General features: G+C 49.3%; 1 protein-coding gene across 2 annotated transcripts in view; it reads right to left on the bottom strand.

Moving 5' to 3' along the window:
• GJC2 (gap junction protein gamma 2) overlaps nt 1-19386 on the bottom strand; it is a 47008-nt gene extending 27622 nt beyond the window's left edge. The window contains exons 1-3 of one of the 2 annotated variants that reach the window (XM_066550424.1): nt 19322-19386; nt 18752-18827; nt 14598-14708 (exon numbers count right to left, since the gene is read on the bottom strand). The gene's annotated coding sequence lies outside the window, so the exon portion shown is untranslated. Of the gene's footprint in view, nt 1-5052; nt 5119-14597; nt 14709-18751; nt 18828-19321 lie in introns of those variants that run through there. The other variant, XM_066550435.1, reaches the window with a different exon arrangement.
• Between the last annotated feature and the right edge of the window lie 1199 nt (nt 19387-20585).

Raw genomic sequence — 20585 nt, 5'->3', positions numbered from 1 at the left:
GCACACCTGACCCCATATCCCAGCAACCTCGGCAGAGCAGGTCCAGCCCTTGTCCTGCTGCTGCCCATTCAGAGCTCCTCACTCCACCCTTCCCAAAAATCCTGCTGACCAAGTGGGATTTCTCCTTTGGCCAAGGCCCTTCTCTTCTGCTCTCCATTTCATTGCCAAGAATTTCCAAAACCTGGCGGGAAATTAGAGAACCAGCAAAACCTGCCCTGCCTTGGAGCTCATTTCCTGCCAGCCATCCTCTGTCAGGCACTGAGAGCAAAATATTTCAGGCTTTTCCAGGCACTAAATCACCCATTTGGACTGGTAATGGGGGCAGCTGAACTACACCTAGTTCCACCTATTGAAATGATGGCAGCAGCCTCCATCCCACAGGAACTGACCCCTCTGCTGCTGCTGGAAGTGCTGCTGACATCCATTTCCAGAGGTGTTGGTGGAGCCACCACAGAGCCTGGGGTGGGTGGAGGGCTGCAAGCTCCAGGGGCTGGAGATGGGATGTGGGGTGTTCAACCCAAAGGAGAAGCCAAAAGCTTCATGGAAAAGGAGAAATGAATGAGGTAGGGAGTAAAGAACTTAGAGGGAAAGCATTCTGAGGGGATGGAATGGGGGTACAAAGGATCAAAATATTTCTCTAACTAACTGAGAATAGCTATTTTTTGTAATAGAAACAACAATAAAACTTGTAAAAACACACAACGCCACAGACAGGTACACGGCAGAAATATCAATTAATCCCAAATTAATGCAAATCCCTTCTTTGTGCATCTACCTCCAATTCTAATTAAATGCAACAATGAATGCAACACCAATTCCTTATACAGGAGAAGAAATGAATACAGCTTCAAAGCCTGAAGAAGGAGCATCTTTGCAGAACACAAACCCAAAAATTTATTGGCTTCATTAAAAAGTCTCCCCAAACCTGCCACAGACCCTTTGATTCCACTCATGCAAACCCATCCACTTCCCAGGGATTACATGGATATGATGAATTAGCCCTACCAGACTGATCATAAAGGGAAATTAAGGTTGGAAATGAGCTCTAAGATCATCAAATCCAACCATCAACCCAGCACTGCTGTGTTCACCTCAAACCATGTTCCCAGGTGCCACATCAATGTGTATTTGAACATTTTCAGGGATGGTGACTCCACCACTGCCCTGGGCAGCCCCTTCCAATGCCTGACCACCCTTTTAGGGAATAAAATCACCCTAATATCCAATCAACACCTCACCTGGTACAACTTGAGGCCGTTCCCTCTGCTCCTGTCCCTGTTCCCTGGAGCAGAGCCCGATCCCCCCGGCTGTGCCCTCCTGTCTGGAGCTGTGCAGAGCCACAGCTGAGCCTCCTTTGCTCCAGGCTCAGCCCCTTCCCAGCTCCCTCAGCCTCTCCTGCTGCTCCAGACCCTCAATGTCCTTCTTGGCCTGAGGAGCCCGCACATGGACACAGAATCCAAGGTGTCCCAGCAGTGCCAGCACAGGGGGACAGTCCCTGCCCTGGCTCAAGCTGGTTGCTCAGAATCAGCCTATTCCAGCCACAGAACCAGAGGAAATCCAAACTGGAAAGGTTCTACAAGGACCAACACTCTCCAGTCACCACTGAAGTTCTGCATTCAAAAACACCCAACTGGGCTTCATAGGACTGAGAAATGGGGCCACCGTGGAGGTGACCATGGGCTCCTCCTGCAGCTCTCAGCACAGTCTGCCCAGCACAGAAGTCCACACACAGCCCCAGCCCATCACCTGCCCCATCCTGGCCACCCCGAGAAGTCATTGCTGCCCCACCAGCTCTCCCTGCCCAGATTCCTGTCCAGCCCCCACTTTTGGAATTTTGGGTGCTTTCACCTGTGGTTTGGGAGATGACCAATTTCACCCTGCCTGTCCACACAATGTTAAACTAGGGATAAGAAGGGGATTTGGGAACATTCAGCCTCTCTGCTGGGCAGTGGAAGGGGCTGGGTGAAATCTGCTTCCCTGGGCAGATTTTCCCTGTTTTTGAAAAGCAATTACTGGCAGGGAAGACCAAATCCTGCATTCCTCAGCAAAGGAATCTGGATGATGTCACCTCCTGCCCAGTGGCAGGAGCATTCCTGCCCGAGTCCTCCCGCCAGGCAGCCCCTGCCTTTCCTCCAAATATTTGTTTTGGCTGGTTTTTAGGAAGCTTGGAATAACAGCAGGATGGGCTTTCCTACTGTAAGTTCTGCCCTGAGCAGCACGTTCACAGGGCCAGGGGTTAACAGAGGCTCAAATGTGTCAGCCAAAATTTTACTGCCAGTAGCAAAGTGGGGGATTTGTTGCTTTTGTGTTTTTCCTCCTCCTTTACAATCTGTGTGGTTCAGTGCAGGCTGATAGATATCAGAAATCTCTTAAAAGAGAAGGTTCTCTGCCTCACTGAAACACTTTGAACCAAATTCCTTAAATTTTCTTGTACTTGTGACTAGACTAGAGGCACGTAGATGTGCTTGTAATGCTGTGCCCTTCCTTCCCTCCTTTCTTGTTAGGATCCAGCCAGCAGGACACATCTACTGAGGTGCCTAATGCCAGCCAGGACCTTTCCAAAGCAGCTGGCCTGGAATAAAGTGCCCTTTTGCCTGGCAGGGGAGTCCCAGTGGATGTTTCTGGGATAAGGGCTGCAGGGGTATGGAGCAACTCTGGGGTGATGCAGAGGCGGGACCTTGTGCCATGGTCTCCTCAAAAGGATAAAATCTCTGTGGCATCCTCCAGGACTGGATTTAAGGCACTGGGGTGGGATTTCATTGTTTAAATTTGGGTGGTCAACCCTCCTTGGAGCTGAGTGGCACAGACATCTTTTATGAAAAATCCTTTCCTTAGGATTTTTCCTCCTGAGAAGCTGAGAGGCCTCAGGAACAAAATGCAAACAATGGTTATCTGCTGCTGTGGAATGCAACAGGTGCATCTGTGATTGGCCCATGTTGGATGTTTCTAATTAATGGCCAATCACAGCCCAGCTGGCTCAGACAGAGAGTCTGAGCCACAAACCTTTGTTATCATTCCTTCCCATTCTATTCTTAGCCAGCCTTCTGATGAAATCCTTTCTTCTGTTCTTTTAATATAGTTTTAATGTAATATGTATCATAAAATAATAAATTAAGCCTTCTGAAACATGGAGTCAGATCCTCATCTCTTCCCTCAACCTGAGACCCCTGATCCACAGTCACAGCTGAGCACAGGTGCCCAGAGCAGCTGTGGCTGCCCCTGGATCCCTGGAAGTGTCCAGGGCCAGGTTGGATGGGGCTTGGAGCAGCCTGGGACAGGGGAAGGTGTCCCTGCCCATGGCCCTTCCAACCCAAACCATTCTGGGGTTCTGTGACAGCCAGGGACTGTCTGGGACTCATCTCAGCTTCCAGCTCTTCCCTCCACTCCTCTAAATGTCCCCACCTGCTCTGAGGAACCAGGAGACTCAAAGCACACCCTGCCCAAGGTGTGGCACCCCCCTGCAACTCTTTTTACATTTTACATTGCCCTTAAGAGTTCCCATCCCACACCAAGGTGCTGCTCACACCCTATGGATCACCCACTTCTCCTCAGCACCTGTGATGTGGAGAAGGGAAGGTGGACATGGCTGGAGGGATCAGGAGCTGAATTCAAAGTAGGTTTCTTAAGGCAGGTGGATAAATTCTTTCCCTATGCTCCAAGATGATCCAGTGCTGGCACCTGAAAAAGTTTCCTGCTCTCAGACTAATTGTGCAGGACTCATGGGAGGGGGGTAATCCAGTGGAAAATGAAGAGCAGGAGGTTGTTTCTTGTGAGGGGCTTGTGAGGTTCAATCACTCCAAATCCCACAGGTGATGATGGGATCTCACCAAGACTCTGATTTCACTAAAACCTCAGCTAGGGCACTGAGATCCTACAAAGACTTGGGGAGAGGAGTGATGGGATAGAAATGAGCCCCATTTCCAACACCAGCACAAGGTGTTACCCCACATCTGAGTTATAAAAAAACCCCACATTTAACCAACTGCTTCTTTTCCCAAGCTGAAACCTCTTGCATCTGCTGATCATCTTGTTCTGTCAGGCTGTGAGCAGGGACAGGAGCCTGAGGCACCACCACAATCTGTCCCTCTCAGTGCCAGATGTGACCCTCGGTGGCAAAATGACCCAACCTGGATGGATCCCACCCTGCTGATGGCTGAAATCATCTCTCCTTCCCCTTGGGGAATGCAGGCAGCAGCAGCCTCTCAGAGCCAGGCATTTTGCAGCCCTGATTCAAGCCTTCTGCAATTAGCACAGGGCTTCTCATCAGCTCTCTGTTGTTTTTCAGCCCTGGTGATAAAAGGCTTCCGTGAACGTTTCCAGCCGTACACAAACTGCAGCCTGCCAACATAAACACCATAAAAACACTCCCAATAAATCAGAGCTCGCCCTCACTAGGCCTATTCAAATTCCCTGGAATGGCTAAAAAAGTGCTCTGGGCTGCCAGGAGGCTCTGCAGCCACAGGATCTGGGAGGGAGGGAGACAAACAGGGAGAAGGACTGTGAGGAAGCTGGAGCTGAGCTTCCTCCTCATCCTCCCACCCCGGGATCTCTGGGAGAGCTCTGCTCATGGAGGAATAAATAAAGGAGCTCCACGCCCACACAGGTCCTGGCCAGAGCACAAAACCTCGGGTGTTTGCCCTTAGACACAGAATTTCTTGCAGAAAGCTGAACCTGTGAGCTGGCCATGTGCCTCTCCTGTTTTCCTGTATCCCTCTGTGCTGTAACCACCCCACACAGCAGCTTCAGGAGCCCCCTCAGCAGCTGAGGATGGGCACAGGAGATCAAACCCTGCATTTGCCACTGGAGTTCTCCCCGATCTCCAGGCAGAAACAGCCAAACCAACCCCAAAAGCCGGGCAGGGTCTGGAGCAGCCCCCAGGCAGGGTCCAGCCCCACTCTGCTCATTTTGCCGTGGGTCCCACCCACAGAAGGACCAGCCCCAGGTCATCTCCCAGGCTGGGGCTGAAGGAGAGGCCACACAAGTCCTCCCTTCTCCCAAAATCCTGGAGGCACACACAGTCCCTCTCCTGGCATTCCCAGCAGAGCTCCTCACCTCTCCACTCACACCAGGGTGCTGGGCAGCTCTCCATGCCCCAGGCAGGGATGTCTCATGCTCCACCAGCCCAGCTCTCCCCAGCACACGCCGCCTCCACGCTCTGCAAACCCCTGGCTCCATCCAAGCAGGCGCTGAAGCCGCGGCTGATCTCACCCGTGTCCCTGCAGCCTGGGAAACGCTTTGTCCGGGGATTCTGTGAGCCTGACAGCGACCACCTCCCATCAAAGCAAGCCAAGCATGCAGCACAGCCCCGTGGGAGGCAGCCTGGCTCTGGATGCCCTTGGAGGAGAGGCTGCGGGAGCGGCGAGCGGCTCCTCCCGAGCGCTGCTGGGCAGCTGCAGCATCCCAGGAGCCTGGCAGAACTAATGGGGTTTGGCATCTGGAAAGACCCTAAACACCTCCCCAAAAACAGCCTGGGGGCTCTGGGTACCGAGGTCAGGCCCTGGTGGTCTCCCTTTTCCTGGGGAATCTCCCAGGAGAAGCCACGCTGTCAAACGAGGTTGTGTCTACAGCAGGGATTGCTTTGCAACGCCCCTGGCATCATCTTTTCCCTCTCTCTCTTTCTCCTCCCCTCCTCTTCTCCTGTTGTATTTGCAGGGATTCCTGTGGCAGGGAGGAATGGTGAATCTGACTCCATGTTCTCAGAAGGCTAATTTATTATTTTTTAATATTATATTATATTAAAGAATGCTATACTAACTATACTAGCGAATACAGAAAGGATACTTACAGAATGCTAAGAAATAATGAAAACTCCTGACTCTTTCCAGAGCCCCAACACAGCTTGGCCCCAGTTGGCCAATGAGACAAAACAATTCACACCAGAATCCAATGAAACAATCACCTGTGGGTGAACAATCTCCAAACACATTCTAGACTTATTGTCCCTGAGCAGAAGAAAAGCCATCTCTGGGACCTTTGATGTCAGATTTGCTTCATTATCTTTCACTTCAAGGTTGGATATTTGGTAAGGGCAGTGAGATTATGATTGATGATTATGATATGATGACTATCATGATGATGATGATGATTTTATGTTTTTTTATTATTATCTATAGTTGTAGTTATTAGGATGACTATTATGGTTATGGTTTTATTATATATTTATTGTATTTGCTGGGTCCCCTGACATAGGGAGGAATGATGGATCTGACTCCATGTTCTCAGAAAGCTAATTTATTATTTTATGATACTATATTATATTAAAGGATGCTATACTAAACTATACTAAAGAATACAGAAAGGATACAGACAGAATGCTAAAAAGATAATAATGAAAACTCCTGACTCTTTCCAGAGTCCTGACACAGCTTGGCCCCAACTGACAATGAGTGAAAACAACTCACACCAGAACCCAATGAAACAATCACCTGTGAGTAAACAATTTGCAAATACATTCTAGGTGAGCAAAACACAGGAGAAGCAAATGAGATAAGAATTGTTTTCCTTTTTCTCTGAGGCTTCCTAGAAGAAAAACCCCGAGCAAAGGGATTTTTCAGAGAACGTGAATGCCACATCCTCCAGCACCGCTTTCTTTTTTACCTGCTTTGAGTGAAGCCGGCGCTGGCTCCCACCTGCCCCGGGGCACAGGAGGTGCAGGGAGGGAGCACAGTGATGCCACCGGGTCATTGAGACAGGGCCTGATGATGCTCTGGAGAGCGGCTCCTCCCCGGGGCTGCGGGGCAGGGGGAGGAAAGGAAACCAGGACATTCATGTCTGAGCCAACCTGGTACTGTCTGGAGTGCAGGGGAAAGGGCTGGGCAGAGCCCTGAGCAAAGCCATTGTCACCAGCAGGAACAAAAATTTAAAAAAAAAAAAAAAAAAAAAAAGATGATGAAAACGTGCCTGGAGGAATTTGGCTCGGGTTCATGTTTGAACTGGTATTGTCTGGGGCTGCCACTGGGAAGGAACAGGATTTGGGGTCGTGGCATGGATTAACCCTGCCTCAATCCAGAGGGTGGCACGGAGGAGGGATGGAAGCACCCAAAGGTGCTCAGGGCTGGGCTGAAAGTGATGCCTCCCCCAGTGGGGGATGAGCCCCATTTCTGGGCTGTTTTCTCATGATTTTGCCCATTTCCATCCCACTGCCGGTGCCATCAGGGGCTCGCTGCCCCCTGCCATGTGTTTGAAAGGTGCTTCACACCAAGCAGACTTGCACAGCTCCCAGCCAGTTTAAAAGGGTGTGAAAAGGGGTGAGAAATAACAACACCTCAGAGGTACTGAGCTCTCTCAGTCCTGGCTCTGGGGAAATGGGGATTCTGGGTGTAAACCCCTCAGAATAGGGTCCTGTGGCTGGTGGAAATGGGGATTCTGGGTGTAAACCCCTCCTGTGGCTGGTGGAAATGGGGATTCTGGGTGTAAACCCCTCAGAAAATAGGGTCCTGTGGCTGGTACCACCCTGCCACCCCCCTGTGACAGTGACAGGGCCCAGCTGGTGGTGGTGGCACCTCCCAGAGATGACAAGCAGGGATGAGGCTGTGGGGTGTCATTAATGATCAGGGTGATGGGACTGAGTCTGGGGGGGTGGGGAAGCTGTGCTGCTCTGTGCTGCTCACAGACATCCCAAAAATACTCCATGGAAGGACAAGATGCAGCCAGAAGAATTTCAGGTGGATAGGAAATAAAACTCTCCCTGCCAAACACGGGGTGCTGGTGGCATCTGCACCTCCTGAGGGACCTCCAGCCTCTGCTGGCCTGTGATTGCACAAATCACCCTCAGACCCTCACCTTGCTCAGCATTTCCCACACCTCCAAACCCACTGGAGCCAGGAAAAGTTGGCATCCACCCCCAGAGGATGGAGAAGGAGTGAAAAGTCAAACTGAAGAAAAAAGAGTATGCAGCTCTTAGAGGAGCAATTCTGACCTGCTCAAGGGCTTGTCCTTATCAAGTCACTTCATGTCAGAACCCAGGACATTGCTCTGGCTGCCCTGGAGGACTTGAGACCCTGGCAGGGGATTAAGAGACCTTGGCATGGAGTCAAAACCACCTGTGCCTTTGATTTTAGCCCATGGAAACAATTCCCAACTTTGTGTGAGGAGTTACAAGCCACAAGAGTTTGAGTAGAATGACAGTGAATTTATCACAGGGTGAAAATGTAGAATTTTGGGGATTTAGAATGGGGGTTCAAGAGGCAAGATGGAGGAATCTGGGCATGTCCTGTCCTCCTTCTTCTTGCCCTCCATCTTCTGGGTGATGTTGGCACTTCTGGATTGGTTTAGGGTAGAGACAGACTGTCTAACATAGGTGATAGGTATTGGGAAATTATTGTAAATAAAGTACAGGTAGGTTTTATTATAAAAAGCCAACACCACCCCAAGGGCAGTCAGTGTGCCACAACCCAACCTGCTGGACAGATCTCAGCAGGTCAGAGAGAGAATGGAATGGATAAGAGAAAATAAACAACCTTGAAAAGCAGAACCAATGAATCTTGAGTTCTTCAGTTGCAGGGCTGGGAAAAAAGAGACTTTCTAATACCTCAGGAGCCATTTCAAGCACAGAAACCCAAGAACTTCATTCCTCAGGGACAGCTCAGGGTGGGACATGGGATCCTCACCTTCTGAGGATGCAGCCAGAGAAACAGTGGCACAACCCATAGCACCAAAAAATGGGAGAGGCAGGGGATAAACAAATTGCTCCAGCAAAGTTTATTCTCATGTGCCTTAATTAATTTATAGCATGGGGCTGCTCCTTTGCTATCCATGTTCCCTGACTTCTACTGCTACAACCCCAGGTTGCAACATGCAGAAATCCCACAGAAACTCCTTTATTTTCCCTTCTCCTGGCAGCAAGGAGCAGAAACCACATGGATTTTCATGGCTGCTCATCAATCTCCAAGGGACAGAGCGGGTCAAAGGGAGCTGTGCAGCCTTAAATCTGACCCTTGGGATGCTGGGGTAAGCAATGGGTGGAGGAACTCCAGCCAGGCCATAAATGACAGGAGAAGAGAGCTCTCCCCAGCCCTGGGATCATTCAGGAGCATGGTGCACACCATATTGCTGGGGAAGGAGTGGTTTCCTTGTGACACACGCACACACAAAAATAAAACCCTCCTGGTATTTTGGTCTTGGACAAGACCCAAGGATTGTCAGGGAAATGGCTCTCCCAGCTTGCAGGAGGAGCAGATTCCCATCTGCCTCATGGCCCTGTTCCTGTTCCCATTGTCTGGAGCTGGGATTTCCTCCCTCTGCCTCTCTAAGGAAGCTTGGACACAGGGCAGGTTGCCCTCCTGTGGCATTCCAAGGGAATTTGGGGGAAGGGAGAAGGTCCCAGGGTTTAAGGGACTCTGTTTCCCTTTGGGGGAGTCATGGAATTTGCTCTCCTCGCACCAGAAGAGGACACAGCTCTCTACCAATAAATTAATTCAGCCAAACTCCTGTGCTTGGGATAGATGGAAGAGCTTTTTGGGATGGGAGGAGATGGAAGGAGGAATTCCCTCCCCTCCCAGGCCACCTCATGAACAAGGAGGGTCAGGAGCTCCTTCCAGCCCCCCTCTCCAGGAAATCCTTTGGACAACTAAATCTGCAGAGATCTGGAGGCAAAAGGGACACAACTCAGGGTCACCCATCAGCCACAGGGAAGATCTTTAGGATTTTGAAGGATGGGACAAACAAAAGCTGTGGAACTTCAACAGCATCTCCACATGAGGTTCATCTCAGGAGCTTGAGGTGGGGATGGGGGATCCAAGTTGGAGATCCCAGCCCAGAGGAGCGTCCTGGGTGTTTGGTAGCCCAAGGAGAGTTTTCCCTCAAGGAAGGTTGGCCAAGAAGATGAGGCCACCCAGGAGCAGGTTCAGCTCCCACTGGTGGTGATGCTGCCCAGCCATGGGCTCCCCCTGCCTCAGTTTCCCCAGCTGCACAGGAGGGAGCACAGCCTTTGCAAGGTGTTTGGGATGTGAAGATGAAAAGGGTGCTCACAGCCTCGGATCTTATTTTAAAAACAAGCCAAGAGCACCTTACAGAGAAGATAAACTCATCATGGATCAGATACACCAGCTGCAAATCCACATCTGCTGCTGGGATGAGCCCCCATGGCTGCTGCTCTCCAGCTGTGCCTGGCCTCACAGCCAGCTCAGCATGCAGGAGCAGGGGATCTAAGCTGGTGATCCCAAAGCCAGGAGGATGCAGATCCCAAATTTTGCAGAAACCTCAGGAATGGAGCACAGGATCAGCAGGAAAACCAGAATTTGGTGTTCCTCCCCCCAGCTTGGGAGGTCTGAGATAAGAGGAGGTTTGGGATGGGGATTGGCAGGAGGTCCCGGAGCTCAGAGGGGTTTGACAGAATCCCAGAATGGTTTGGGGTGGAAGAGACCTTAAGGATCACCTCATTCCACCCCACGGACAGGGACACCTTCCACCATCCCAGGCTGCTCCAAGCCCAGTATCCAACCTGGCCTTGGGCACTTCCAGGGATCCAAAATTCCATCCCAGCCCCTCCCCACCCTCAAAGGGAAGAATTCCTCCCTTTTTCCATGAGGAAAAAGCTGAACCACGTTTGATTTAATCCCAGACTGCCTGGACATGGGTCTGCTCTGCCCTGCGTGCCGGGGGATGATTTACAGCAGCAAAGTGTGCACAAACCGATGCCAAATAGGGATGTTGTGGCTCCTACCCCGGCAGGAAGGGCACCACAGGAACAACTCAGCCTCAGCAAATGCATTTCCCACCCTAATAATGGGGAAAGGGCAGAAAATGAAGGGCGGGGTGGGAGCAGAGCGGGGGGGGGGGTGCAGCACAGGGAGGGGATCTGCACCGAGCTACAAACCACCGGCAAAACCAGGAGGAGGGAAGAACAAAAAACAAAACAATACAAAAGAAAACAAAACAAAAGAAAACAAAACAAAAGAAACACGAAAGTAACATACGGAGAAGCGCTGGGCTCAGTCCTTCCCAGAATGGTCCCATCCTGGCCAGCTGTGGGTGCCTGGATCCCCGTCCGGTGCCGCTCCCTGCGCCGCTCTCCTCCCTCCCTCCCAGCACGGCTCTGACGTGGGACGGGAAAACTCCTCTGGATCTGCACCCCAGCACTCCCTGGGACAGCAAGGATTCCTTTGCTTCCCTTGGTTTTGTTTTTGGATTTTGCTTCTCAGCCCACCATAAAAGCGCCATAAAAAAAATACAGCGAGACGAATTCAACTCGCTCGCTCTAACAGAGCCCAGAGCGGTGTTTATGGAAAAAAAAAAATCAAATAATTCAAATAGTTGAAGGGTTTAGGGCTAAAAATAGCAAAAAGAGCTCCTTGGAGCGGGAGAGGAAGGCGGGAAGCGGAGGTGCTGCAGCTGGATAAGAATGTTTCCTTCTTGTTTGGGCTTTCTTTTCCTTTCTGCACCAAACCTGGTGGAAAGTTGGCTACAAACTCTCCCTGTCCTTACAGCTACAGTGAAACACTGCAGCACCACCAAAAAACTCCATTTCTCCCCGCAGTTTTTATGCCCAAAGCAGTGCCTGTTGGTGAAATTTTGTATTTTAATGGCTTTTATTGACCAGAGGCTCCTCTTCACCCCTGTTCTGCCTTCCCAACCCCGTTTTGCAGGGCAGGGGGAACATCTGGAAGGGAAAACAGCTGGAAAGGGACAAGAGGGACATTTTCCTCCTCCTCCAGCCCCTCCTGCTCTCTACCAGAGGGATTTTTCTCCTCCCTGTGCAGATCCCTGCTGCAGAGTGGGGGGATGTTGCCCCTGACTCAAAGCCTCAAGCAGGGATTAAATAATTGCCCCACGCCGAGGCCACAACCTCCGGCACGTTGTCATCTGCTCCTTCCCCTTGCCAACCCACATGATTTTCTGGCTGACCTCACAAAAATTGATGTTTTCCTTAAAGGCCCCGTGTTGTGAGGGGAGATTTGGCTTCCAGGAGTCCAAATCACTGAGGTTTTACTCGCTGCAATTAAAGAAAACCCCAAAACTGAACAGAATCTGGCATGAAGAAGGCCCTAAAGCTTTAAAATCTGCTGGCTCTTCATCTCTTAAACATACACAACCCTCAGTGTGTCCTAAGCAGCTCTCTCCATGTGAAACTCCTCAAAATAACTTGTTTTTCCTGGTTTGAAGGAAATTTTAAGAGATGTCCTCGCTCCTCAGAACAGCTGGGATGGGGCAGCCAAGTTTTCATCCCCTAATTTAATTTCTCAAGTGTTTTTCTGCTCTGCAGCTGCTCCGGGGGGGAGGAACAGGCTGGGAAACAGCCTGGCTGACTGGGCAGGGGTTATGTGATCCCAGGAGGAGTTTTCCAGAGGAAATCAGCTCTGGGATGCTCCAGGGATGGAGGAGGAGGAGGAGGAGGGAGGAGAGAGGCAGCACCACAGCACTTGCTGCTGCAGCTGCTGCTGCCCTTGGCACAGTCACGAGCCCAAAGTTCAGCCCAAATCTGAGGATTTCAGGAATTTTCAGGGCAAGAAAATTCTTAGGGAAATCCTTTTTGTAACCACACAGCTCAAAATCAACCTTAAATATGCTCCTTCAAAAAAATCTCAGCCCTGCTCTGCATCAGACTCTGAGCAAACTCTCGTTCAGCCTTGTATAAAGGGGTTCCAAGCGAAATCCTGGATTCAAATTTTAAGGGATTGTCCAGACCCCAATGGAGTTGGATTTCTGTATCTTATGCAAATATTTAATGCAAAATATTTTTCAGGCTTAGGAAGAAATGATCATTTTCATGGCTCTCGATGCTGCCTTGATAAATGCAATATATAAAATATAATAAATACACAATATATTACAAGGATCAGTGAAACAGGGACACAGACTCCTGGGGTGAGGAACTTCATTTCCCTCCCCAGTTTTTTTTTGCTCCCAAATCCACAATCCCCCCCTGTCAGTGCCCCCCCAAAGAGGCCCATCCTGGTTAGGAGGTGACAATGAAAAAAACCATAAAAACCATTAAAAAACTAAAACAAAATAAAACATTGCTATGGATAGATAATGAGATGTCCACAAGAGCAGTTGCCAGTGCTGTGAATTTTTCCTTATGTAGTCCTTTTGCTGTATTTTTTTAAAGGTTTGACAAACCTTTTAAATTTTGAAAGTGAGCAGGTGTTTCTCATAACATTAAAAAGAAAATTACCCATCATTATAAAAAAAAATCCCTATAATAACAACTTCAAGCCTTAAAACCCTACAAAATGAGTTACATCAACTTTATTTCTGCCTCAACTTACCTCAAACATAACATTAAAACAATTAAACCAATTAGAGTATTAGCTAAATTAAAAAAAATGGATACTGCTGCCATTACAATCAATAACACAATAACAAATTATTATGTTATGTCATAATGACAAATTGTTATGCTATGCTATAATGACAAATTGTTACATTATAATAAAAAGTTATGTTATAATGACAAAATATTATGTTATGTTATATAATAACAAATTTTTGTGATGCTATAATAACAAATTATTCTGTTATGTTATATCATAATAACAAGTTATTATGTTATGCTATAATAACATATAAAATTATGTTATTATAAAAACATAATAAATTATGATGATATAACATAATGATTATGCCATAATACCAAATTATTATATTATGCTATATTATAATAACAAATTATTATGTTATGCTATATCACAATACTGAATTATTATGTTATATCATAATACCAAATTGTCATAATATATCATAATAATAAATTGGTATGCCACAATACCAAATTATGATGTTATGTTATATGATAACAAATTATTCTGTTACATAATAATAACAAATTATGTTATGCACAATAATTATGTTATGCACAATATATCACAGCCCCAAATGATGATGCTGTGCTGTATCACAACCCCAAATGATGATGTTATGGTGTATCACAGTACCAAATGATGATGTTATGGTGTATCACAACCCCAAATGATGATGCTGTGCTGTATCACAGTACCAAATGATGATGTTATGGTGTATCACAACCCCAAATGATGATGCTGTGCTGTATCACAACCCCAAATGATGATGCTGTGCTGTATCACAGTACCAAATGATGATGTTATGGTGTATCACAACCCCAAATGATGATGCTGTGCTGTATCACAACCCCAAATGATGGTGCTGTGCTGTATCACAGTACCAAATGATGATGCTGTGCTGTATCACAGTACCAAATGATGATGCTGTGCTGTATCACAACCCCAAATGATGATATTATGCTGTATCAGAACCCCAAATTCTGATGTTATGCTGTATCGCAACCCCAAATGATGATGCTGTGCTGTATCACAGTACCAAATGATGATGCTACGCTGTATCACAACCCCAAATGATGATGCTGTGCTGTATCACAGTACCAAATGATGATGCTACGCTGTATCACAACCCCAAATGATGATGCTGTGCTGTATCACAGTACCAAATGATGATGCTGTGCTGTATCACAGTACCAAATGATGATGTTATGGTGTATCACAGTACCAAATGATGATGCTGTGCTGTATCACAACCCCAAATGATGATGCTGTGCTGTATCACAGTACCAAATGATGATGCTGTGCTGTATCACAACCCCACATTCTGATGCTATGTTACAGTAACCAATCCCACTGTACCTTTCCCAGGCAGGAAACGGAGCCGGTGGAGCGGCGGCTGCTCGGCTCAGCTCAGCGCATTCCCGGAGCGCAGGGGAAGGGAGGGAGAGCCTGGGCAGCTCCAGCTCAGCCCTGCAACAAAGCCAAGGAGGAGCCCGTCAGCCCCGGGCATCTGTGCCAGGCACAATACGGCAGCACAGGGCCACTGTCCCCTCAATGGCACCATTGTCCCCTCCCCGGCCACGCTCCTGCGGCTGGTGGCACCACGGGGAGAAGCTGCTGCTCCTCCGAGAGTGGTGGATTTGAGGTTTGTTTTTTTTTTTACTTAGAGTAACTGATAAGTGTTTTAAAAACTTTTATTTTAGTCTTAGAGTAATTGAGAAGTGCTTTAAATTTTTTTTCTTTTTATGTAAAGAGTAAGGTAATACAGATATTATAATTGACATTATTATAATCAGAAACTATTTTTAATTACAAGTGTTTCTTAACTTACTGACTTTTACCACACTATACTGTAAATCCTTTAAAACTAATAATCTAAAATGACTTCTCATGAGTTCTACTGTACTGTAGCTTTTATAGTTCTATTTCTCTAAAATATCCAGTCTTATTTATAAAACTATCTTTTAAAACTTGTTTCTAATTCCATTTCTCTCTCAACAATATCAATATTATTCTATAATATTTCTAAATTGACATTTCCTATCTCAAAATTTACATACCAATATATACTATGCAAACCTTCTATGAGACTTTAAAAATTTTCTACAAACTCATTTCCCACAAGAGATCTCCTGAAAGGCTACATGCCACACCTGCACAAGAGCAGGAGGCTTTGTTTTGGTCCCAGTTTTGCCCTGACAGCAGCACTGGGGTGAGGTTCCTCCAGGAGAGGAAGGAAATGGGATCTTGGGGGATATAAATCACAACAGGAGGTCACAGCTCACTGATCAAACAGAGGGATGCTCCCAGGGGGGTTTTGTTTGGATCCTTGCAGGAGTTTGCAGCTGGATGCTGATTCCAGGGAAAGCACACTGAGGAGATGGAGCAATCTTAGAATCCCAGATGGTTTGGGTTGGAAGTGACCTAAAATCTCACCCAGTGCCACCCCTGCCATAGCAGGGACACCTTCCACTGTCCCAGGCTGCTCCAAGCCCCATCCAGCCCGGCCTTGGGCACTGCCAGGGATCCAGGGGCAGCCCCAGCTGCTCTGGGAAATGCAGGGAGCATGGTCAGGGCTGGAGGATGGGCTGCACATGGGGAGGCTCAGCAGGGAGACTTCACTGATAAACACAACTCTTAAATGGGAAAGTGGTGAGAAAACAGAGCCAAAACATCCTCAGAGGCACCCAAGGCCCAGAGGGGCAGCACATCTGTGGCAGCCACAGTGGTGACAATGCACAAGGGAAGGTCCTGCCTGCCTTTGGGAACACAGGAGCTGCTGCAAGAGCACCAGTGAAATGCCTTCTCTATAAGATAGAGGGGATCAGGGTGGGTTTCAGACAAAAAAAAACCCAGTAAAGATCCCAGAGGTGCCACCACAGCAATGCTGTGACCTTGAGGATGACCTCAAGGAGCAGCAGCATCTGTGCTTGGGAAGACACGGGGTGAATAAAATATTATATATTAAAAAAATATGGAAAGGCAAATGGAACCAAGAAATGGTGCTGTGCTGGAGGCAGGCAGCTCCTGGGGATGCTGGCAGGGAGTGCAGGCAGCCCCTGGAGGAGGGAGCAGGGGGATGTTCCCAGCTGGGAGGTGGGGATCAGGCTGCAGCAGGAAGGAGCAGCCGGACCCACATGGATGGAGGGTGTGGGATCACCCTCCCTGCTCAGGGGACAGCCTGACAGACACCCACCCTGCCAGGGAGGGAGACTGTCCCTCTGCTCTGGGCTGTGGCACCAGTTTCACCCCTCCATCCAAACTGGGGTGCTGTTTTCTCCCTCCAGTCCATGCCCCCCACAGCCAGGATTTTCAACCATGTTCAAAGCAAGGGATGCAGCTCACATATCCTGCACTTCCAGCCAGGAAAAATTATAAATCCCAGGATTTCAACCATGTTTAAAGCAAGGGATGCAGCTCACATATCCTGCACTTCCAGCTAGGAACAATAATAAATCTCCTCTATTTCCTGATCCTATACCCAGCATCTCCAGGTCAGCACATTGGTGGTGACTGGAGCATTGCTCTTGGCTTTCTGAGTTTTTTCCATCACCTGCATGCTGATTCCACATCAGGGAGCCAGGCCTTCCCTAAAGTTTGCTTCCCAGACACTTTGTTTTCCATCAAGAATTGATACAAACAGGAGCAGCAACCCCTGATCCTTCAGGGAATATCTGCAAATTAATGCAGGGCTGGTGACTTGGGCACCTTCCCTGTGCCCACTGGACCCAGCTCCCAGGGATCTTATTCCCCACATGGCTTCAATAAAATAAACCCCTCTATGTGACAACTGAGGAATACAAATCTATATTTGCCCAGCTTTCTGCCTCCCTTCTTTTTATCCTCTCCTTGCATCTCTGGAGATGGGGAAAGTAAAATCCAGAAAAACATCCTGTTTTCCCTCCTTTTTGTGGCTGGACACAATTCAATGCCCACCACACAGACACTTTGTTTTCCATTAGGAAGTGATACAAAGGAGCAGCAACCCCTGATCCTTCAGGGAATATCTGCAAATTAATGCAGGGCTGATGGCTTGGGCACCTTCCCTGTGCCCACTGGACCCATCTCCCAGGAGTCTTATTCCCCACATGGCTTCAATAAAATAAATTGTATTCCTCAATTTCCCTCTATGTGGAAATTGAGGAATACAAATTTATATATGCTCCACTTGGATAGTGAAATTTTGGATTTTCTGCCTCCCTTCTTTCTATCCCCTCTTTGCATCTCTGGAGATGAGGAAAGAAAAACATCCTGTTTTCCCTCTTTTTTTGTGGCTGGACAGAGAGGAATCAGGAATCACAGAGGAATCAGTCAGGAGGGGGATGCACCCCTGACTCCACACGCATCCGGTCCTTGCGGTGGCCGTACCAGTTGCCAGGGCACAATGAGAATTGCAGATGGCTTCTGCTTATTTACAGGGCTGCAGCACATCCAGGACAAGCAGAATCAGAGCTGCTGCTGCTGGAAAAAGCTGAGCCTGTGGTGGATTGCTGAGTTTTGGAGGCTGGGAGCAGGGGGAGGATGGCAGGCTGTGCGTGCCATCCCGGCCGGAGCCGGCCGCGCTATGGATCAGCGTCCCGCGCTCTCCAGGGATGACACAGTTGCACATGCAGTCGATGTGGCTGACCCAAATACAGCACCCAGCAGGGCAGGCACAGCCCCCTGAGCCAGCTGCCAGGGCCACTCTCAGCCTCATGGAGCTGATGGGCACGGCAGGACTCCTAGGAGCAGCCTGGAGCATCCAGAGACACGGCACGCTGGGCAGAAAATCCCGTCCTCCCACTCAACTTCCTTCCCAGAGGCAGCACAGGCAGAGAAAAGCCCTGGAGGAGCAAGTTTGGCTTGGGCCAAGAGCAAATTTGGCTTGGGCCAAAAGCCCTGGAGGGGCAAATTTGTCTTGGGCCAAGAGCCCTGGAGGGGCAAATTTGTCTTGGGCCAAGAGCCCTGGAGGGGCAAATTTGGCTCGGGCCAAAAGCCCTGGAGGGGCAAATTTGGCTCGGGCCAAAAGCCCTGGAGGGGCAAATTTGGCTCGGGCCAAAAGCCCTGGAGGGGCAAATTTGGCTCGGGCCAAAAGCCCTGGAGGGGCAAATTTGGCTCGGGCCAAAAGCCCTGGAGGGGCAAATTTGGCTCGGGCCAAAAGCCCTGGAGGGGCAAATTTGGCTCGGGCCAAAAGCCCTGGAGGGGCAAATTTGGCTCGGGCCAAAAGCCCTGGAGGGGCAAATTTGGCTCGGGCCAAGAGCCCTGGAGGGGCAAATTTGGCTCGGGCCAAGAGCCCTGGAGGGGCAAATTTGGCTCGGGCCAAGAGCCCTGGAGGGGCAAATTTGGCTCGGGCCAAGAGCCCTGGAGGGGCAAATTTGGCTCGGGCCAAGAGCCCTGGAGGGGCAGTGCCATGGCCAAAATCCCTGGAGGAGCAATGCTATGGCCATAGGATACTGGCACAGATGCATTTGAGTCCCACATGGATCAGTTATCCCAGGGAGGGTTTTTGGCTGGTGTGGGACAATGGGACCTACCTGTGGTCGGTGTTGGTGGTGCTGGAGTTTCAGTGTGAGGTGGCAGCAGCTGGAGTGTGGTGGTCACCTCCCTGTCCTGTGGGAGAGCACAAAGGGACATCAGGATACCCTGGCATGGATCACACCACCCAGCCCAGCTGCAGCCTCCTGAAAAATGCTCAGGATCAACACAGTTCAGGATAATCCATCCCAAGCCCACTTCCCTCTGCTCCCACCATTCCACTGCTCTTTATCCATTTTGGAGCAGCTGGGAGCTGCCAGAGGTTTTTGGGGAACACAGGCAGGTGGCTCCAGTGTGGAGGGATAAGGATGAGACCCCCAACTCCCTGCTCTCCTGTTTGAAGCCATGCAGGCTGCTGGAGGATTCCCTAGAAGATCTTTCCCTCACGGATAGAGCAGGAAAGCTGCCTTTGCCAAAAAAGGTGGCAATTAACAGCCTCCCCTCCTGAACAGCCTCTCCAGAAGATCCCAGGAGTTTTTCCTCCCAGGATAACTTCTGGCAGCACTCAGCCACCCACCACACACCCTCCTCATGCCCCACCACGAGCACATCCCCTCACACTCCCATACCTGGGCTGCTCGATCCCGGCGCTGCCGTGGGAGACGCGCGCGGAGCGAGGCGGGCGCTGATGGACAAGCAGGAAAATCAGGGTTATTCCTGCTCCTTCTTCCCCTCCTTGCTCATTTTCTACGCCAGCTGCCCAATTATTTGCCAGGCCAGCTCTGCCCCGCGGTGCCTTTCTGCAGTGGAATGGAAGGAAGCCTGAAAATCAGAGCTGCCTCCAACGGCACGGAGATACCAAGGAAAGCCACGGCAAGGACAAGTCTCTGAGCTCATCAGGATGGATGAAAATGGGCTTTGGGCTAATGTTGGCTGCTTCAAGGTGTCCTGGAGTGTGGCTCCAGCTTTTCTCGGGTGGTTTGGGCTTTGGGGAATGCCTGCCTTCCTGAATTCCCAGCAGCTGGGTGCTGCTGTGTCAGAGCAGAAGTGACCTCAGTTCAAACCCCATGTTCACCCCTTGAAGGAGTGATTCTATTGCCAAAGAGCTTGGGTAGGCATGAAAATTGAAAAACAGGGGGAAAATAATCAGCTCCTGCCCCAAAAGCAGCATGTCAGCCTGGATTCAGCAAAAAACAATGCAATGACTGCAAAGCAACAGCTTTGAAGCAGAAGTGCTACAGGGCGTTGTTATTTTCTTGGCATGGGCTCCAAAATATCCTCAGCCACAGACAAGAGAGCTCCCAGGGCAGGTTTTATCCCAGCTTTTACCATCCCCTGCCCTCCTCTTCCTCCCCCAGCATCCTCCTCCTGCAGGGATATAGGTGCTGCCACATTTCCCAAAGCATCTCAGTTGAAAAAAGCTGAACTCTGTCCAAATTTATCTCAGTCTGACAGAACAGTGAATATTTAGTTATATAAAATCCCCATTTCTGACATTTCTGGAAGTAAGCCAGGAGCAGGCCTGTTCCTTCACTTGGGTGTACCCCAAATTGGGAACAGCCCCTTCCTGCCTGGAAGACCTAGGTGGGAAAATGTTCCTCCAGGAGGAGCATCTTTAATCAGACAACCCCTGGGCTGGAAGGCTCCTGTATCCACACATTTCCAGTCTGATCCCTCAATCCCAGCCCTACATGGAGCACTGGGAGCAGATGTTTGCAGTTATGGAGGGCCCAGCATTAGACACCTGCCATGCTCAGAGTGCTCCTTGCCTGCCCCAGGGATGTGGGAATGGAATACCCCAAGGAGCCAGTACCAAACCCACAGATCCAGAAAGGCATTTTTGGCTGCAAACTCAATCAACAAACCAGACATTTCATTTTTGGGATGCAGGAA

The sequence above is a fragment of the Molothrus aeneus genome, chromosome 1 (genome assembly GCF_037042795.1).
Source record: "Molothrus aeneus isolate 106 chromosome 1, BPBGC_Maene_1.0, whole genome shotgun sequence".
Classification (NCBI taxonomy): Eukaryota; Metazoa; Chordata; class Aves; order Passeriformes; family Icteridae; genus Molothrus; species Molothrus aeneus.
This window is presented reverse-complemented; position numbering and strand designations above follow the sequence as displayed.